Source organism: Sapajus apella, unplaced genomic scaffold, assembly GCF_009761245.1.
Source record: "Sapajus apella isolate SASKATOON/1434 unplaced genomic scaffold, GSC_monkey_1.0 scaffold35, whole genome shotgun sequence".
Classification (NCBI taxonomy): Eukaryota; Metazoa; Chordata; class Mammalia; order Primates; family Cebidae; genus Sapajus; species Sapajus apella.
The window spans coordinates 7705031-7726039 of NW_022436975.1; positions in this window are offsets into that span (position 1 = coordinate 7705031).

Sequence of the window (21009 nt, forward strand, 5' to 3'; positions counted from 1 at the left end):
TTAAAAACATTTTCACTCAGTTCATGAGGCACCCACTTACTGAGCTTTGTCACCTTTCCAGCTTGCTTTGAATGCCGAACCAGCATAGAATGGGTGACGTTGCATTCTTCGGCAACATCTGTAGTTGTAAGAGTATCAGCTTCAGCGATTGCTCCCTATTGGTCGTTGTCAGGTTCCAATGGGGGGCCACTATGCTCCTCATCTTCAAGACTCTCATCCCCTCTGCAAAACTGCTTGAACCATCACTGCCCTGTATGTTCATTAGCAGTTCCTGGGCCAGATGTGTTGCTGAGGTTGCAAGTTGTCTCCATTGCTTTACGACCCATTTTGAACTCCAATAAGAAAATCGCTCAGATTTGCTTGACTAACATCATTTCTGTAGTCTAAAATAAACATAAAATAAATAGCAAGTAATGAGTCATTAGCAAAAAATTTAATAATGAAGCGATAAATGCACATTAAAATGATGTATAACATAACCACGGTTATTAAAGAATGCATTCCAATATCAAATAGCAAATTTCAACAATGCAATTATGTTTGTACCAACCTAATGGCTTTCTTCCTCTTATAAGAACGTGACCTTACCTAAACTTGATTGCCTCCTAAAGGTCCCACCTTCTAATACCAGCAAATTAGGAGTTAGGGCTTCAACATATAAATTTTGAGAGATTACAAACCCTCAGTCCATAACAACCTACAAGATGCTGGAATTCGACAATAGTTAAAATGTGCAGGCACAATGCATGAGAACTAAATCATCGATTAATTTAAAAACTCATTTAAAAGTTGTTCAATCTGGGCCAGGCACAGTGGCTCATGCCTATAATCCCAGCACTTTGGGAGCCTGAGGCAGACAGATCATAAGGTCAGGAGTTCAAGAACAGCCTGGCCAACATGGCGAAACCCCATCTCTACTAAAAATACAAAAATTAACTGGGCATGATGGGAGGCACCTGTAATCCCAGCAACTTGGGACTCTGAGGTAGATTTGTTTGAACCCAGGAGGTGGAGGTTGCAGTGAGCTGAGATCGCACCATTACATTTCAGCCTGGGCAACAGGGCAAGACTCCATCTAAAAAAAAAAAAAGAAGAATTTGATTGATTTATAGAAGTGATTGAGATGAATGCATTATATTGGAAAATGTTAAGGATTATTCAGCATGGGGGAGATTGCCTAATAGGTAAACAATGATTAAAAAAAAACAAAAGATGTAGGTTCTAGGCACATCATTAAATCCTTCCAAAATTGTTTAAAATACTTTTGGATAGTTATTCTTTCATTTTGAGTTTCAGTGATTTTAGAAAATAATCCTATATAGTTACAGTGGTTGTTTAATTAGGGACCATTCTAATTTGAAAAAATTAGTGAAAAATGTATCATATTACAAGGAACCTATGCAAATTCAAAGGTCTAAATGGAAGGAAGAAACTGTTCAAACTAAGTAATAGTTAAAAGTTCTTAAAGCGATATGAGCAGCAATACATTGGATAACACAAGACACAGGATTTCTCTGACTATAGAATTTTTGAAACACCTGGATAAAACCCAGGTAGAAATGATTTCTCCAGAATTATCTAGTGAATTTCAGTCAATCTAATGCCTGTCTTCTTTGTTTTAGATCCTGAATATCCCATGTGCTTATCATGGTTAAGCCAATACTTCCAAATTATCAGCGTCAAAGGAAGATTGGGCACAGGATCCTTCTATTTTATTCTTTAGGGAAAAAAAGGAACGTCTAAAAATAACTATTATGTTGTTTCTATATCCAAAAGGCAGTTTTTCCTTTCTCTAAGTGGTTCTTGGGTTTCTTCCAAATTTTGCCTGTATTTTCCAACCATGTATAAGAAAGGCTCAGAATGCTTATGTAACTAGGTATTCTAATCATCCGAAGTCAGTAAATACGAGCTTTGAATATACACTCTTCTCATTTCGTGTATAATAGAGAACTCTGTTCTTGGCCTGAATATTTCACTGAGAGTCTAAAAATAAGTTCTTTTTAGATCCTTTTCTTTCTTATGATTGAAACTGGTATTTCCAAACGCTTCATGCTCTGTCTCCAGACATTAATCTGACATTATCTCTTCTTAAGAGTTTAACATAGGCTTGGTCTTATTGTTCTAAGTATTCTTAACATCAGGCAGTATGTGACCAACTGGGGTGGGAGACAGGGGGAGGAAGGGAAGACTCAGGTGAGGAAGAAGGCAGTCCTATTTGCCGTATTTAATTTAATCTTCATTAAAACCTTTAAAAAAAACTATTATGATAACTGTTTTGGAGATGGTGAAACAGACCCATAGGGGCTCAGTGACTTGGCCAACACTAGGCAAATAAGAAACAGCAGAGCCGCCCACCATTCGCATTCAGGGTTGCCTTATTCTGAAGCCTGTGTTCAGACTGTTCAATCCCGCTTTTTCTCAAGCACCTATTGCTGGTCAAAAATATGGAGAGCTGATTTCATCAACCAATCTATATGACACTAACTTGTAAGGCAGGGGGGGCGGGGACCGTAATACTTGACAAAGAGGGAAATCTCTCTTTCTAATGGGGGGCCTACAGCTAGTGCTCGACTTACAACCACGTTGCCCAGCTGGGCAGAGGACAGTGCGGACCAGCTTCCGGCAGCACTACCATCTCAGCGTGCACCATTTCAACTGTTATCTCAGACTCAGTACAGCAATTTGTGTTTTGTGTCTTGGATATTTTTCATCAAACCCCTCCCAATAAACTTCTTATACATTTCAAAGCAATGGACCCAAACATGGAACAATTTGCAAGGATGGAACGGATGGCACACGATGTGTTTCGTCCGTATCGTGAAATTTATGAAGAAAAAAAGAAACATAGAATTCAGACAAAGCGCACCATGTTTATGAAAAAACCAACTCTGGTAACCCCAACTGCTGCCTCAGATGACAACATCAACGACCCGCAGCCAAGCACCAGCGGCCAATCAAATGTTTCGTACATGTTTATATACAGTATTTTGATATGTTTTGCAATTGGGAAAGTGTTTCCTATAGTATTTTTTACACCTGTATTTTGTATTTTTGTATGCACCTGTATTTTGTAATTTTGTATGTTTTGCAAATATTAAACCAGTTGTACTGGTAATGCAGTGTTTTACTCAAACCTGACAAATGTAAAAATAAGAAACAAAATGGTGTAGAGATGATACAAATGGCATAAAATGAACAAAGAAAATTATGATCTATAACAATAATGAAAGAAAATTATGATAAAATATGACTTAAAGATTTTAATAACATCATTTCGCAGTACTGTACATATAGCGTACTCAACTTGACCAAATGGTGTTACGAGCAGTCTGTCGGAACCAATTGTGATCGTAAGTCGAGCACTAGCTGTAGAGCGACCAAAAACTGCTTGATGAAAGGATAGCTCTGGAATCAGGACAGCGCAATGGAACGTGGCCTGCCCTCAGGCTCAATGCTTCTACAACCTGATCTGAGACCACTCACTTAATGCCGAAAACACACGGCCCCAAACTTCATCCTGAACTCTCTGTACTAGGTGCGTCCAACCCAGGGTTGCTAGTCTAAGAAAATTGCTTGTGGGGTAGCTCTCCAAATTTTTGACCAGTGATAGATGCTTGGGAAAAAGCAAGATTGAGCAGTTTGAACACAGGCTTTAGAATAAGGCGACCCTGGATGCGAATGGGTGTTCTGCTGCTTCTTATCTGTCTAGTATTGGCCAAGTCACTGAGCCCCTATGGGTTTGACATGTTTGTGTCACCTAATAGTCTGTCTGGAGTCCCATTCTGCTGGGTGAGGAGCACCCTCTCCTATACTTCTCCAGGCACAATGCTTTTTGGTAGTGATTTGGCGTGGAACAAGACCATCATGGTTCCCACCCTCATGGCACTAACAGTTGAATGGAACAGAGACCATTTGAAAAAAATTTCATGCGATGACTGCCAGGAAAGAATAATCACCAAATACTGTAAAAATTCATGACGGAAGAATTTAACCTGAAGTAAGCTGGTTTGAATGGAAGAGCTAAGTGAGTCTGTAATGAATGGTTATTTTAGTTTCCCCATGAGCCCTGCTCTCAGCATCCATGGTCTTGTACAGTCGGCCGTCCATTCACTTGACTATGGGCTTGGCTCTGTGACCACTTTGGCCAACGGGACACCAGTGTGATAGAAGCAGAGGCATTCGTGCACGCTGGAGCTTGCGCTCTGGGGACAGCCCTGGCTTCTTAGAACTCCAGGGAAGAGGGATAGGACCTCTCAATCTCCAGTCATGACTAGTTGTAAACATACCACCAACTCTGGCAAGTGGCGGCCAAGCCAAATGTATTTGATCTAGAAAAAATAAAAAATACTCATTTCCTTTTATTCCGATGTTATGGAACAAAATTATATTTGCCACATGTATAATCAACTTCTACTTAAAATAAACATCTAATTCCATAAACCAACTTGATTGAATCTGTGTTCTTTGCAACCAAAATACTTCAAACAAAGCATTCTCTTTTTTCAAAATGTCAAACTGCCCCTTCTGATCCTGTGATCACACTGACAGTTCTACCGAGAGGTTTATGAGTTCAGGAACAAAGCTTCTAGTTAGCACTAAACAACTTTCCAACAGCAGGTGGAGCATTCACCTCAAAGATAAAAGAAGCGTACAGGAAGGAAGGATGCCGACAGGGCGTATAGAAATGCTGTTTTCTACTCTTATCCAGCACGTTCCATTTCTAGTGCTATTCTAGTTATTAAAGGAAAAATTAAACTCACTTATTCCTGTGATTCTATATTCCTAAGCTTTGCTCCATGAGCTTAGTCTAAGGAAAAATGACAGAGAACATCAACTGTAAGTGAGACGCGTAGAGCAGCCTGGTACACACTGAGATGAGCCACAGATGGTGACCATGCTCCGTGTGGTTTCAGTAAGAAAAACAGAAGCCAGACAGAGCATGGTCACCATCTACGGCTGCTGTAACAAATTACCACACACTTGGCTTCAAACTGCATAAACTTATTCTTTTACAGTTCTGGAGGTCAGAAACCTAAAATAAATCTTAAGGAACTAAAATCAAGGTGAGGGCAGGACTGGTTCCTTCTGGGGAGTCCAGAGCAGAATCTGTTCTGACTCTTCCAGCTTTGGGAAGCCATCTGCACTCCTTGGCTCTGCTCACAGCCTTCTTTGCATCCTCCCGACCACTTACCTCCATCAGTGAGTATCTCTGCTACCTACTCTGATCTCCTGCTTCCCTCCTGTAAAGACCTTTGTGATTACGTTGGGCCCATCTGAAGAATCTAGGGCCATCGCCCCACCTCAGAATCCTTAACTATGTCTGCAAAGTCCTTTTTGCCATATAAGGTAGCATATTCCCAGGTTCTGGGGATTAAAACATGGACATCCTTAGGGCCCATTATTCAGCCTACTTGGGTTTCCAATACCCAATCTAGTATAGACACAACTGAATAAAATTAAATAATTTTAGCCAGCGTCATGAGTGTAGGGAAGTAAAGCTAGCCCAACAATTTCACATCATGGATAAGGACCCTGTCCTACCTGTGTTCTGTGATGAAAATTCTGTGCAAATGTATTGCACTTTTATAGCCAAGCACGGCTATTGGAACAATTTTAGAGACTTTCGTCTTAGCCCCAAATGAAGAAATATATGACAGGTACAAAACAGATTCTCATAGAACCAAGGCTTAGGAGAATGAGTAGCTGGTTGACAATGACTCAAGATGATTAAAATATTTCAAATGAGTCCCCAAGTCCCTCGAATATGTCCACTGCCTATAAGATACACCAGTACCTGTCAAACTAGACACCTCAGCAGCTTCTAGAAACAAAATAGTTGATAAGCACTAAAACTAAAGAGGATTTGTGTCCAGTTAACCACAGTGATCTTTGTCATACATGACTTCTCTAAATAAGTAAAAACATCACCCTAGATACTTTTCATTTATTTTCGTTATAATGAATATTTACTCAGCTGCCGTATCCTGTTGGAAAAATTATGACTTCTGAGAATTCAGGAAAACTAGACTCTCTTTAGGGTCTGTACAAGTCCCCATGCTCAGACAGGTGCCATGGGGAATCTGAAGATGAATAGGGGTTGTCCAGGGGCTCACGGTCTTGTGGAAGAGACAAATGCAAAACAAAAAAATCCAAGCACATCTAAGGCAGGGTTCCTGTGATCTCAATATGACAAAGATATTCACAAATGCAACAAGAAGGCTGGAAGAAAATTAATGACTGGGGAATCTGGGATATACTATTAGAAGAGCTATATTTTGTGCAAGGCCTTGGGGCTAAGAAATATCTTTACAGGAGGAGTCTAATTTTGACAGATGGAAAAGATATGGCTTTTAGAGGTTCACTAACATGATAAACTATAAAAAATCAGTTTCTTTTTAGTGGCATGGCTATTTTTAAGGTGTAACCAATGTTTCTTATTTAGAAACCAGGATAATGACTTTCTTTCCAAAAGATCCTGCTTGCTTAAAAAGCCAAGACACGGGTAAGCAATAGGCTTTGGTTGATTGAAAATAGCAGTTTCTTTTCTTTTCTTCCCCCTTCAGGACCTTTTGTTCAAATCAAATTCATTCGAATGCCAAAAGCCTCCTTCTGCTGCCTGCCCGCACACACCTCTCCTCACTGCAACTCCCAACGGAGCTCCCCGAAGCAGTTTGAAAACTCTGAATATAAATAAAAACGTACTGCACAGCTCGATGCTCAGACACAAACACTAACATCGCCTTGCTTGTGGATGGAAACATTCCCCAGAGCTCACACCCGGAGTGCGTTTCTGAAAACAGCATGTGTCACAGAAGGTAGCAAATGTGGCGTCACTGTTTCAGCAAAAAGGAGCTCTTCCTGGAATGTGCATCTTATAGTCTAATGAGTTATTTGCTCTCGGGACTGAATTTTGAAATAATCATGGGTAGCATGGCCTCCTTCCATCCCAAGTTGATCGGTTAGGGTTGGCCGGCATCAATCGCTTGGAGCCCAGGTCAGAGAGCAAAGCAGTGCTTTCCCTTTCAGAGTGTCCTATCAGAATCAAGCGGCCCTAGCTGCTTCTGACAGAGGAATTGTTGGAAGTTCAGTGGATGTGGGAAAGAAAGGCAGCCAATGGCAGCCATTGTAGAGAAGCAGGTACTAAACATCTCTGTCAGAGCACACTAATGGAATTAGAGGCAATTTCAAGAAGATTAAGCACATGTCTTGCCTACAAAGATACCTTGGAAAAATAAATGCCTGAGCTGCCTTCTTGGGCCTTTATGAGAGTGAGCAGAATCCTAAGCAAATGCCATTCAATCTATTTCAGCTGTCCAGAGCTCTGTGACATGAGGCCTTTGTACCACTGTCAAAAAAAAACATGTCAAAAACAGTGAGGCTGCAAGGAATAGTTTGTGCTTACTTTTTCTCCTCTAAAAATACCTGAGTTCATATCCACGGAGAATTTCCTGTACATGGAGAGCTCTTTTGCTATGACTTTCATCAAGTGAGTTTCTCCCAGGTCTTCCCCCAGTCTCACGGCACACGTGGCCTTTCTTCGCCCCATGTTCCCTGCATCCTCCTCTCACTCCTGCCTCCAGAGAAGACACAGTTCTCCTTTATTCTACCTCCTCTGTTTCATTCCCTTTTGCCACCTCCAGAGCCTTTGGCATCAAATTACTCTTTTGTGCCTCTCTGATCCTTCCCTCTTTCTATATAAGACCTTTTGGTCTTTCTTATTCCATTAAAGATCCCCTCACGTCATTGCTTTCTCCACTGCGGCCACCCCACCCAACAGCCATCTGCCTTTCCCTCTCCGTCCCTTCTTTCTCCTCACCAATGACCTCCCTAGTCCTCAAATCCAGTTGTCTCTCAGTGCACACCCTCCTTGAGCTCTGAATGAGTCAGTTCAGCTGATATCTACCTCTTCTCTCTTGGATTGGAGATGTATTATTCTCCTGGTTCTTATTTTTACCCCCGAGAGCCTGGTCTCTGTGTACCACTTCTCACTCTCCTCCTAAACCCTGAGTGTAGATATTTCCAAGATTTCTCTCCTCAGATATTTCTTCTTAAAAAATAATCTATTACTAAGCAAAAGAAAAGAAATCATTACATTAAAAAGACGCCTGCACTCATATGTTTATTGCAACACTATTCACAATAACAAAATCATGGAACCAGCCCAGGTGTCCATCAGTGGTTGACTGGATAAAGAAAATGTGGTACATATACCTTGTGGAATACTACACAGCCTTAAGAAATGGAATCATATGTGGAGGCCATTATCTCAAGTGGACCAACTCAGAAACAGAAAACCAATTACCACATGTTCTCACTTATGAGTGGGAGCTAAACAGTGGGCACACATGGATGTAAAGATGGAAATAGTAGCCCAGGCACAGTGGCTCACACCTGTAATCCCAGCACTTTGGGAGTCAGAGGCAGGCCAAGAGTTCGAGACCATTCTGGTAAACATGGTGAAACCCTGGCTTTACTAAAAATACAAAAATTAGCTGAGTGTGTTGGTGTGTGCCTGTAATCCCAGCTACTTGGGAGGCTGAGACATGAGAATCGCTTGAACCCTGGAAGTGGAAGTTGCAGTGAGCCGAGATTGCTCCACTGCACTCCAGTCTGGCGATAGAGCTAGGCTCCATCTCAAAAGAAAAAGAAAAAACGAAATAATAGACACTGGGGACTCTAAAAGTGGGGAAGCGGGGAGAAGGATGAGTGTCCAAAAAATTACCTGTTGAGTATAATGTTTCAAATACAAATACTACCAAACACAAATAGTATTTGGGTAATGGGTACACAATATACTGATGTAACAAACATGCATATGTATCTCCTGAATGTAGAAGATTAAATTTTAAAAATAAATTATGATGGGGCTATCTCCAAGACAGACCCAAGGAATGATTGGTTTTGGTTGGACAAGGTGCTCAGAGCTTGCCACAAGAGCTGGGTATAAGGGCAGGAAAGAGGACTGGCATCCCTGTTCAGTGCTCCACTTTACCACTCAGACTTGCCCTGGTCCTTCCCCATTTCTTCAGTGCTTTGTTTCAAAATATTTTTTTCAGTATAATTTATTATTTTCAAAAGAAATCTTGGACTGAGTAACCTAGCCTGCTGTTACTGGAAACAAAATTTCACTTAGAGCACTTACCAATTCAAAATTAGTTTTATGTAAATTTACAAGAAAAAACACCAAAAAACCCTATTATAAAAAGTGGGCAAAGGACATGAACAGACACTTCTCAAAAGAAGACACTCATGCAGCCAACAAACATATGAAGAAAAGCTCATCATCACTGATCATTAGAGAAATGCAAATCAAAACTACAGTGAGATACCATCTTACGCCAGTCAGAATGACAATTATTAAAAAGTCCAGAAACAATAGATGCTGGCAAGGTTGTGGAGAAAAAGGAATGCTTTTACACTGTTGATGGGAGTATAAATTAGTTCAACCATTGTAGAAGACAGTACGGTGATTCCTCAAAGACCTAGAGGCAGAACTACCATTTGACCCAGCAATCTCATTACTGGGTATATACCCAAAGGAAGAGAAATCATTCTATTTTAAAGATGCATGCAGGTGTATGCTAACTGCAGCACTATTCACAATAGCAAAGACATGGAATCATCTCATATGTTCATCCATGATAGACTGGATAAAGAAAATATAGTATATATATGCCGTGGAATACTACGCAGCTGCAAAAAGGAATGAGATCATGTCCTTTGCAGAGACATAGATGGAGCCAGAAGCCATTATCCTCAACCAACTATCACAGGACAGAAAACCAAACCCACCTGGTTCTCACTTATAAATGGGATCCGAATGATGAGAACACATGGACACATGGCAGGGAACAAGACAAGCTGAGGCCTGTCAGTGGGGAGTGGGATGGAGGGACAGCATCAGAAAGAATAGCTAAGTGATGTTGGGCTTAATGCCTAGGTGATGGGTTGATTTGTGCAGCAAACAACCGTGGCACGTGTTTACCTACGTAACAAATCTGCACATCCTGCACGTGTACTCCAGAACTTAAAATAGAAGTTGAAAAAATTAGTTTTATAATTATTGATTTATAGGCCATAGTTTTCATTAATTGGAAGACAGGAGTCATATTCTCTTTAACTTGGCACTTTCCATGGTATCTGAAATAAAATACAGCTAGTGCTTGACTTACGACCACGATTGGTTCCGACAGACCGGTCGTAACACCATTTGGTCGTAAGTTGAGTAGGCTATATGTACAGTACTGTGAAACGATGTTATAAAAATCTTTAAGTCATATTTTATCATAATTTTCTTTCATTATTGTTATAGATCATAATTCTCTTTGTTCATTTTATGCCATTTGTATCATCTCTACACCATTTTGTTTCTTATTTTTACATTCGTCAGGTTTAAGTAAAACACTGCATTACCAGTACAACTGGCTTAATATTTGCAAAACATACAAAATTACAAAATACAGGTGCATACAAAAATACAAAATACAGGTGTAAAAAATACCATAGGAGACATTTTCCCAATTGCAAAACATATCAAAATACTGTATATAAACATGTACGAAACATTTGATTGGCCACTGGTGCTTGGCTGCGGATCGTTGACGTCGTCATCTGAGGCAGCAGTTGGGGTTACCGGAGTTGGTTTTTTCATAAACATGGTGAGCTTTGTCTGAATTGTATGTTTCTTTTTTTCTTCGTAAATTTCACGATACGGACGAAACACATAGTGCACCATCCGTTCAATCCTTGCAAATAGTTCGATGTTTGGGTCCATTGCTTCGAAATGTATAAGAAGCTTATTGGGATGGGTTTGATGAAAAATATCCAAGACACAAAACACAAATTGCTATACCGAGTCTGGGATAACAGTTGAAATGGTGCACGCTGAGATGGTAGTGCTGCCGGAAGCTGGTCTGCACTGTCGTACGCCCAGCTGGGCAACGTTTGCACTGCCAGACGCGGAGCAGTTGTGGCTAGCGATTGTGGTCGTAAAGTCAAATGGTCGTAAGTTGCATAGGTCATAAGTCGATCAATATCTGTATTGCACATGCCAGGTGCTCAGTGAATAACAGTCTAAGAATAAACTACTGTGACTTTCACTCTAGTTTGGAACTACAGCTGTAGTCCAGGTGACCTGAAGACATGTTTAGATTCACCAAAACAGCAGCAAATTCATCCATAACCAAAAGCATATCATCGTTTGGACTTTGACTGAACTAGCCACACTCTGCATAAGATAAAGAAATTTAGCATTTAGATTTTAAAAAGTGACTGACTGAAATTGCACAGCAATTATAGGGGAAAACCTCATAAACTCTGGAAGAATAAGGACCACTTTCCACCCACCTGCTTTCAAGACATGACCTTTGCATGGAGAGTGCTCCCCTAGGCAGGGTCTCCGCCTCTGTGGCTGAGACCTTATCAGATCGCCAGGGTTTCCACAATAAAAGCCACAAACTGAGTGGTTTAAACCACAAAAATAGACTGTCTTCCAGTTCTGGAGGCCGGAAGATGGAGATCAGGGTGTCATTAGGGCTGTTCCTGTGGAGGGCAGGGAGGGAGATCTGTTCCCCACCTCTCTCCTGGCTTCTGGTGGTCTCTGACACTCTTTAGTGTTTCTTGGCTTGTAGAAGCATCACCTTGATTCCTGCCCTCATCTTCACAGGCCGTCCCGCCTGTGTGTGTATGCGTCTGTCTCTGAATTTCCTCTGCTTATAAGGACACAAGTAGTATTAGAATCAGGGCCCACCCTCCTCTAATATGGCCTCATCTTAACCAATTACATTGGCAACAACGCTATTTCCAAATAAAGTCACATTCTGAGGTACTGGGGGATAGGACTTCAGCACATGCCTTGTGTGAGGAGAGAATACAATTCAACCCATAAAGACACCTGCAATGTCTACAGAAGACTTTTTAAAATCCGTCTCAAGTCTGGCACTTGAAACTTTTTTTATTTTTCCCAACTACATGATTCACATGTGCATGCGCTTAAAACCAATCATGGCTGGGCTCAGAGAGAGAGTTGTAGTGTTTTGTATGGGAGTCCCAGTCTACTGAGCCCATACTGAGATAACACATGGTCCTCAGACCTGCAGGCCCTCCACACTCTTGGCTCACCAGAATAATTTTCTGAGGACCATTCCCACTGTTTCACTCCTTCAGCGACACTAGGAACCATATTTCCTCTCCTTACACCCAAAAAACAAAAATTAGGACCCAATTCAGTTGCATCATATCGAAAACTGACACACTGCTATACAGAACAGCACATTTTTGTAAACTGGACGGCTCAGTGCACAAAGAAAGGCATGTTGCACTGTTCTCTGCAGTCACTGGCTACAGGATGCCAGGTCCAAAGGCAAGAGGAAGCCACAATCCAGGCAACAATGATTTCTCTCCTTGCCTCAATAACTAACTGGAAAGGAGGTACATTCTGCAGAAGACTGACCACTGTGTCCAGGCAAACAGCAAGCACATTGGAAACTTGGTTTTTGCTATGAGATTATTTTGGTTTGAACTGTGTGATTCAGTTATCTCCAAGTCTGAGCATTGCTGGATGAGACGACCACTGGCATCCAGACCTACACATGCCACAAGAAAAGACAGATGGGGAACTGACACACAGTGAAGCCTCAGAACCAAGCTCCAAACCCTTCCGAGGGTGGCGTCTCCAAGGCTTCCCTGTTGGATGCACTATGACAGCGAAAGGCCTGTCACAGCCTGGCCCCCATCCACCTGACTCTCTGCTTCTGCCCCCATCTTCTCCTCTGCAGAACTCATCCCGTCCCTGACCAGGACCTGCACTTTGATACGCTTTTGCCCCAGCTCTTCACTCCCTGGAAGGCCTTCCACTCTTCTCCCAGCACCTCCACTGCTCTGTCTGCCTAACGTTCCAGACTTATCCTAAGGACACTCTTTCAAACTCCTCCTAGGTAGATACTTCCCCAACCCTCCCACGCAAACATTCTGTTTTTCCTTTGAAGTCCAAGTAATTTGTCAATATGGATCATGGCACTTAATTGCTCACAGCTTGATCTCATTAGATAGACTGTGAACACTCAGTAATATTTGAACAGAACTGGACAACCAGACACGATGAATCCATTCTTAACAACGACCTTACTTTGCACAGACTGCAGAGGAAAATTCCAAGGGCTGGATCCAGTCTCTGCAACCCTAAATGAATTTGCAACCCAGCTATAAGGCCAGGGCATCACGTCACTGAGCTCACTAGCATGCTACGACATCTGCTGTGCAGCACTTGCACCTTTTTGCAAAATGTCCTATCTTGTTTTGTGCAGAGAACCAGTCTGCCTGTGATTATTTTATCACTGAAGGCACTATTTTAATAACATACTAAACGTCTCTTTTTTTGCAGACATTTCTACATAGGCAGGTACTTGTTCGCTCCTCAAATCCTTTTCAGAAAGAAGCGTGCTGACATTTCTCACTCATCAGCTGCAATTGTTTTTAAGTATTCACTCACTATATTTACAAGTTTGCAGCTGCAGTAAAACCTGCATGCTTTGGGATTTTTCAGATTGCTTCCCATACTTAACCATTGCACAAGATGTAAAAGTGGCACCTGGTTTTAGAATTGTAAATATCTTAGTGAATGTGATTGTAGGAACAAGGAAAAAATATATTTAGGCTTAGTGGAAGTACCTAGATGATATCATTACCTTAGATAAAACCGTTCTTAATACAGAGATGATCATTTCTCTGAGGTCTAAGAAATCTTACAAGTTCTCTGTGCCAGGGAACGTTCTTCTGTTCTCCCCCCAAGGAGCACCTTCCTGGAGAGACAGATGCGGACAGAGGGCTGGCGTGGGAGGCTGCAGACTGGGGTGTTAGCACCAGCTGATAGCAGCAGCGGCATGGTATAGAGACCACACTGAGTCTGGGTCTAAAATGCCTTATAAACAGATCAGGAGTTTCACTTGACAGCCATAAAGTTATGTGACAGGGTCTATTAGAAGCTGCCTAAATGGGCCAGGTGCGCTGGCTCATGCCTGTAATCCCAGCACTTTGGGAGGCCAAGGCGGGCGGATCACGAGGTCAAGAGATCGAGACCATCCTGGCCAACATGGTGAAACCCCATCTCCACTAAAAAAAAAAAAAAAAAATTAGCTGGGCGTGGTGGTGCGCGCCTGTAGTCCCAGCTACTCAGGAGGCTGAGACAGGAGCATTGCTTGAACCCGGGAGGTGGAGGTTGCAGTGAGCCAAGTTTGTGCCACTGCACTCCAGCCTAGTGCCTGGCGACAGAGCAAGATTCTGTCTCAAAAAAAAAAAAAGAAGAAGAAGAAGAAGGTGCCTAAATGGGCCGGGCATAGTGGCTCGTGCCTGTAATACTAGCCTTTGGGAGGCTGAGGTGGGCGGATCATGAGGTCAAGAGATCGAGACCATCCTGGCCAACATGGTGAAACCCTGTCTCTACTGAAAGTACAAAAATTAGCCGAACATGGTGGCGTGTACCTGTAGTCCCAGCTCCTCAGGAGGCTGAGGCAGGAGAATTGTTTGAACCTGGGAGGCAGTGGTTGAAGTGAGCCAAGATCGAGCCACTGCACTCCAGTCTGGTGACAAAGTGATACTCCATCTCAAAAAAAATGAAAAAGTTGCCTAAATGTTGTTTGGAAAACTGGAAGTAATACTTGAAAGCAATAAGAGAGAGAAAGACCATGACTGATTTTTCTAAACCTTAGTCATTCTGAACCTTCGTCACGAAAATTGAAATGCGTACAGCTAGTGCTCGACTTACGACCACGATTGGTTCCGACAGACCGGTCATAACACGATTGGGTCGTAAGTTGAGTAGGCTATATGCACGCGGAGATGGTAGTGCTGCCGGAACCTGGTCCGCACTGTCGTACGCCCAGCTGGGCAACGTTTGCGCTGCCAGACGCGGAGCAGTCGTGGCTAGCGATTGTGGTCGTAAAGTCGAATGGTCGTAAGTTGCACAGGTCGTAAGTCAATCAATACCTGTATTACATTTAGTGTCTACCCTTTATATGAGAAACTGTGTTATTTAATGAAGACATGAAACATCAGTCTTACTGTCACTGACAGCTTTTCTATAGCACAGGTTTACATTTTATGTTATGATATTGTAGTAAATCACTGAAGTTGGGAAGTGAAAAGCTTGAAACGTTAATATAGTTATAATTGCTTTTTTTTCATTTATTTACTAGGAGACAACATGACAGGAAAAGGTTTTGCTTTGATTTTGATATTATAAAAACTTTTGCTATTGCTGTGTAAATTTGTGGGCATTTTTTTTTTTTTCTTTTTTGAGACGGAGTTTCGCTCTCGTTACCCAGGCTGGAGTGCAATGGCGTGATCTCGGCTCACCGCAACCTCCGCCTCCTGGGTTCAGGCAATTCTCCTGCCTCAGCCTCCTGAGTAGCTGGGATTACAGGCACGTGCCACCATGCCCAGCTAATTTTTTGTATTTTTAGTAGAGACGGGGTTTCACCGTGTTGACCAGGATGGTCTTGATCTCTTGACCTCATGATCCACCCGCCTCGGCCTCCCGAAGTGCTGGGATTACAGGCTTGAGCCACCGCGCCCGGCCACTCGGCATTTTTAAATCTTGCTTCAGTGACAAATATTCAGTAGAGATGGAACTTTAGACCTCTCTTTAACTGAGGAAAAGGCCCTTTTTGACTCTGTTTAGCAGTGCCACTGACATTGTCTTTCGGGGCTCATTCAGCTGACGGGGACCAAGGACATTCTTTAATAATGAGGCCTGCACAGGTAATTTTTCCTGTGAACTCTAAGGGAGTGAGGACAGTTATTTTTGTCCCCAGATACGTTAAAGCTGCAGTTAGAAAGGAAATGGCAACTCACTGCTGAATGAGATGATGGAATGGCCAGTGATAATGAGGAATCCCCCCCTCCCTGTACATGGCTTTATTCCTTAGCAGCATTCAGCTCTCCTGTTGTGTTCCTAAATTTTGTTGGCAAATATTTTTCAGGTTGTAGGACCAATATAAAGATATTTTCATCTTTTATAAAAGTAGATTACAGGAGACTTCCGTAAAATAAGAGAGTATTTAAGTTTCTTCGTGAAAATCCTGCGATTAAAATTACTTATTAATATGCTCTTGATCTCAAATTTAATTAGCTCTGAATGAGCTAAGTTTAGGGATTCCAAATGAAAACTTGAATCTCCTTTCATATCTCCTGTACATTTCCACAGCTCTTTATGAATGTTTCAGGTGCATGGCTGTGCCACACGCATCTCAGGTGACACAGTTGTGTTATACACACCACAGGTGGTACATGGCTGTGTTTATACACACCTCAGGTGCACAACTGTGCTTACACACCTCAGGTGACACAGAGTGTGATACACACCTCAAGCGACATAGCTGTGTTTATACACACACAGTGCTATACACACCTCAGGTGACACAGCTGTGTCATATACATCACAGGTGGTGCATGGCTATGTTTATACAGGTGACACAACTGTTTTATATACACGCCTCAGGTGTCTGGCTATGTTCATACACATCTCAGGTGACATAATTGTGTTATACACACCTCAGGTGACATGGCTGTGTTTACACACAACTCAGGTGACACAACTATTTTATATGCACCTCAAGTGGCATGGCTATGTCATATACACCTCAGGTGACGTGACTGTACCTCAGGTGACATGGCTGTGTTGTACACACCTCAGGTGACATGGCTGTATCTCAGGTGACAGGGCTGTACCTCAGATGACATGACTGTTTTATGTATACCTCAGGTGATATAACAGTACCTTACATGACATGGCTATGTTATACACACACCTCGGGTGACACGGCTGTACCTCAGGTGACATGGCTGTGTTATACACACTTCGGGTGACATGGCTGTACCTTAGGTGACATGGCTGTGTTATACACACCTCAGGTGACATGGCTGTACCTCAGGTGACATGGCTGTGTTATACACACCTCAGGTGACATGCCTGTACCTAAGGTGACATGGCTGTGTTATACACTGCTTAGATGACATGAACCCTTGACCTTGCTGACACACAGCAAAGCAGAAGCAGAGGAACTGGCAAAAGTCAGGACAAATGAAAAATAAAACCCATCCTTCATAAAAAATGCTATTTATGTATCACAAGTCATTCAGCAGACGATGCTTTACATTACAGTAGAGTCATTACCGGACATTTTCTCAGCAGGACTCTGAGCACTGAGCACTCTTGGCAGGTTTCTGAGGCCAGATTGCCTGAGTTCAAATCCTGGCCCTACCACTTATTCTCTGAGCAAATGTGGGCTAGTTCATTATCATTTCTGTGTCTTCTTTCATCATCAGTTAATGTGGATATAAGTAATCCCCACCTCACAGGATGTTATGGACTTGAGAGGACACAAGTCCTCCCTCCCAGTACCTCAGAATGTGACTGCGATTGGAGACAGGGCCTTTACAGAGGCGATGAGGATAAAATGAGGCCATTAAGATGGGCCCTGATCCAATACAACAGGTGTCCGTAGAAGAAGCAGAGATTAGGATGCATTGAGGGACACCAGGGGTGTGCACACACACACACACAAGGCCATATGAGGACACAGGAGGAAGGCAGCCAAGGAGAGAGACCTCCGGAGAAACCAATCCTGCCGGTTTGATGGTCTAGGACTTCCAGCCTCCAGAACTGTGAGAAATACATTTCTGCTGTTTAAGCCACCCAATCTGTGATATTTTTCTATGATACAGGGTTATCCTGAGGTTAATAGGGTTCATGAGTTTCACCATTACCACATTTGTAGGATTTGTTTCCTTGTCCATGTCTTAAATTTGTCATGAACATCGGGTAAAAGTCTAATTATAATTATATTATTCTACTCTATCAATAGCGAGCCATTTGCCATCTCGGCTAGCCATTTGTTTTTTTTTTTTTTTTTGAGACCAAGTCTTGCTCTGTCACCCAGGCTGGAGTGCAGTGGCATGATCTTGGCTCACTGCAACCTCCACCTCCTGGGTTCAAGCGATTTTCATGCCTCAGCCTCCTGAGTAGCTAGGACTATAGGCGCCCACCACCATGCCCAGCTAATTTTTGTATTTTTAGTAGAGACAGGATTTCACCATGTTGGCTAGACTGGTCTCGAACTCCCGGCCTCAGGTGATCTGCCTGCCTCAACCTCCCAAAGTGCTGGGATTACAGGTGTGAGCCACTGTACCAGCCTGATTTGCTATCTTTGAGTCTCAGTTTCTATATCCATAAAATGGGGAGACTGCCTTTTGTGACCTCTAAGAAAATCATGTTGATCTTAAAATCAGTGATTTAAAAATGGAATCCTGATTGATGGAAGAACCTACTGTAGGGAGCATAGCTTGGAACTAGCAGCAAGCAGTGAGGCCTGAGCTGGGAAGAGGAGCAGGGGGAGGATGGTCCTGGGGGCTCACCAGCACCCTTTGGTGGCACTAGTCCAGCCCGGGGCGAGGTGAGGAGGAGAAGATGTAGCAGCTCATTTGCTGCTGAGTCCAAGGAAGGACAAAAACCAAAATCAAAAATATATAAAATGTGGGGGTGGGTGGAGTGCATAAGACTTCATTAGACAATCCCTGAAAGACATCAAATATCACAAAGGAACCCTAGCCAAAGGGAAAAAAAGAAGATTGGAAATTCTTTCAGGAGCCATAGTCCAACATTTTAGGAAAAAAAGGACATAGAATAGACAGAGGCAAAAGAACGTAGAGAACAGATGGCAAAACTAGAGCATCTTATAAATAGCCACGTGCAACACAGACTGTTAACAGCCAATATACTTAACTCGGGCCACAGATCTTGACTTCTTCCTGGAATAAGATATGTATTTTTGGAAAATGGGACATAAAAAATTGACTCATGTGAAAGAAAGCAGTATGCATTTGTTTTACACTTTAGCACATTTTAAACTGCCTTTCACATAAATAGAAAACAACACAGATCTATATCATCCAAGTAATAAGCATGACATGGCTGAGATTAAATTTTTTATTCAGATTTAACCTTTGGAAGCTAAACATGGGCTCTGAGCTATATCCTCAGTTATTCTTTATCAGTTTTAATTTAGAGGGTATCTGTCTCCTCTTAGCTGTCTGAAAGTATTATACAAATTTTTGGTATAAAGCAAGTATGCATTTGGGATACATAATGCGTAACGCTTGCCCCCATAGCCAGCTGTCAGAGGGATTCACTTGCAAACTCTACTCCATCTCTGTGGAGAAAAATACAAAGTTATCTCCAGAACAAACGGTCATTGGTTGGGGAAACTATGACTCCAGGGACATCTCATTTTTCTCCCTTCACTACCCAAAGTGCTGTCGCTGCTAAAAGGAAATGAAGCCAAGCTCCAGCTCTCTCCAGATGGGAGAGGATGTTTTATCAGTGGAAACAATGACAAGCCTAGGGAAGGTTGGAGCAATTCTTGTGAAATATATGAGCTACCACTACTAATTTGGGTAAAGAAGAAAGGTGTTCTGAAGTCCTGTTGTTATGCTTCAACTCCTGCTAACTTACCAGGTAGACTTTAAATGAAGGAGAACCAACAGAATTTTCAGATCTGGTATATGTCTTTTAATGTGGACTTTCTCTGAAAAGTTTAAGAGGGAAGGACTAGGAAGAACTGAAGTCTCCTGCACCTTTATTTCAAAACAAAATCTCTCTGCTAATGTTTTAGAAGGAGTGACGTGTAATGTAGTGGTAAGAAATTCAACTGGGCCGGGTGTGTTGGCTGACGCCTGTAATCCCAGCACTTTGTGAGGCCGAGGCTGGTGGATCATGAGGTCAGGAGTTCGAGACCAGCCTGACCAACATGGTGAAACCCTGTCTCTACTAAAAATACAAAAAATTAGCTGGGTGTGGTGGCACATGCCTGTAATCCCAGCTACTAGGGAGGCTGAGGCAGGAGAATCAGTTGAACCGGGAGGTGGATGTTGCTGTGAGCCAAGATTGGGCCATTGCACTCCAGTCTGGGCAACAAGAGCAAAACTCCATTTCAAAAAAAGAAGAAGAGGAAGAGGAAGAAGAAAAGAAGAAGAAGAAAAAAAAGAAGAAGGAGGAGGAGGAGGAGGAGGAGGAAGAAGAAGAGGAAGAGGAAGAAGAAAGAAGAAAGAAGAAGGAAGAAAGAAGAAGAAAGATTCAACTGATAGACAGAGACCAATCCTTTTCTTGACTTTGCCAAGAACTAATTCTATGATCTTAGTCAGGTCACCTAAATTCCAACAAATTTGATTTCGTCTTCTATGAAGTGACAAGTTAATCTTTAAAATTTCTTCCAACTCTAACCATCTTGATTCTGGGCAATTGGATGTTAGTCCTTAGCTATACATCCCTCCTTCCATTTTAGTTCACATTGCTATAACAAAAATATCATAGACTGGGGATCTAAAATAATAAACATTTATTTCTTGCAGTTCTGGTGGCTGGGAAATCCAAGATCAAGGCACTCACAAATTTGGTGTCTGGCGAGGGCCCACTTCCTGGTTCACAGATGGTAATCTCCTTGTGTCCTCACATGATGGAAGGTGCAAGAGAGCTCTTGGGGTCTCTTTTAAAAGGACACTAATTCCATTCATGTAGGCTCCACTCCTAAGACCTAATCACCTCCCAAAGACCCCATCTCCTTATACCATCTCACTGGTGGTTAGGGTCACAACATATGAATTTGGGAGAACACACACCTTCATTCCATAACACCTTCCAAGCTTCTCCCTTCTTGGTTAACTGCCTGAGCTCAGCACCAGAGAGTGCAAAATACAGCCACTTTTCTACCCATGAGTAGATTACTGCTTAAAAACAGTCCAGAAGCCCAAAGTGAACTTATCCATATATTCAATATGTACACATCTATGTCATCTGCGTAAAGTTAAGTTTCAGGAAAGAACTGTGGAATAAATGTGCAAAAACAGTCAGGAAAATTCTTCTAAAAACCAAGAACAAATAGAGTAATCTAGTCCATCCAAGGAGTTAAATATGGTACAGAGCTATAATAATTAATAAGCCATACTGATGTATAAATA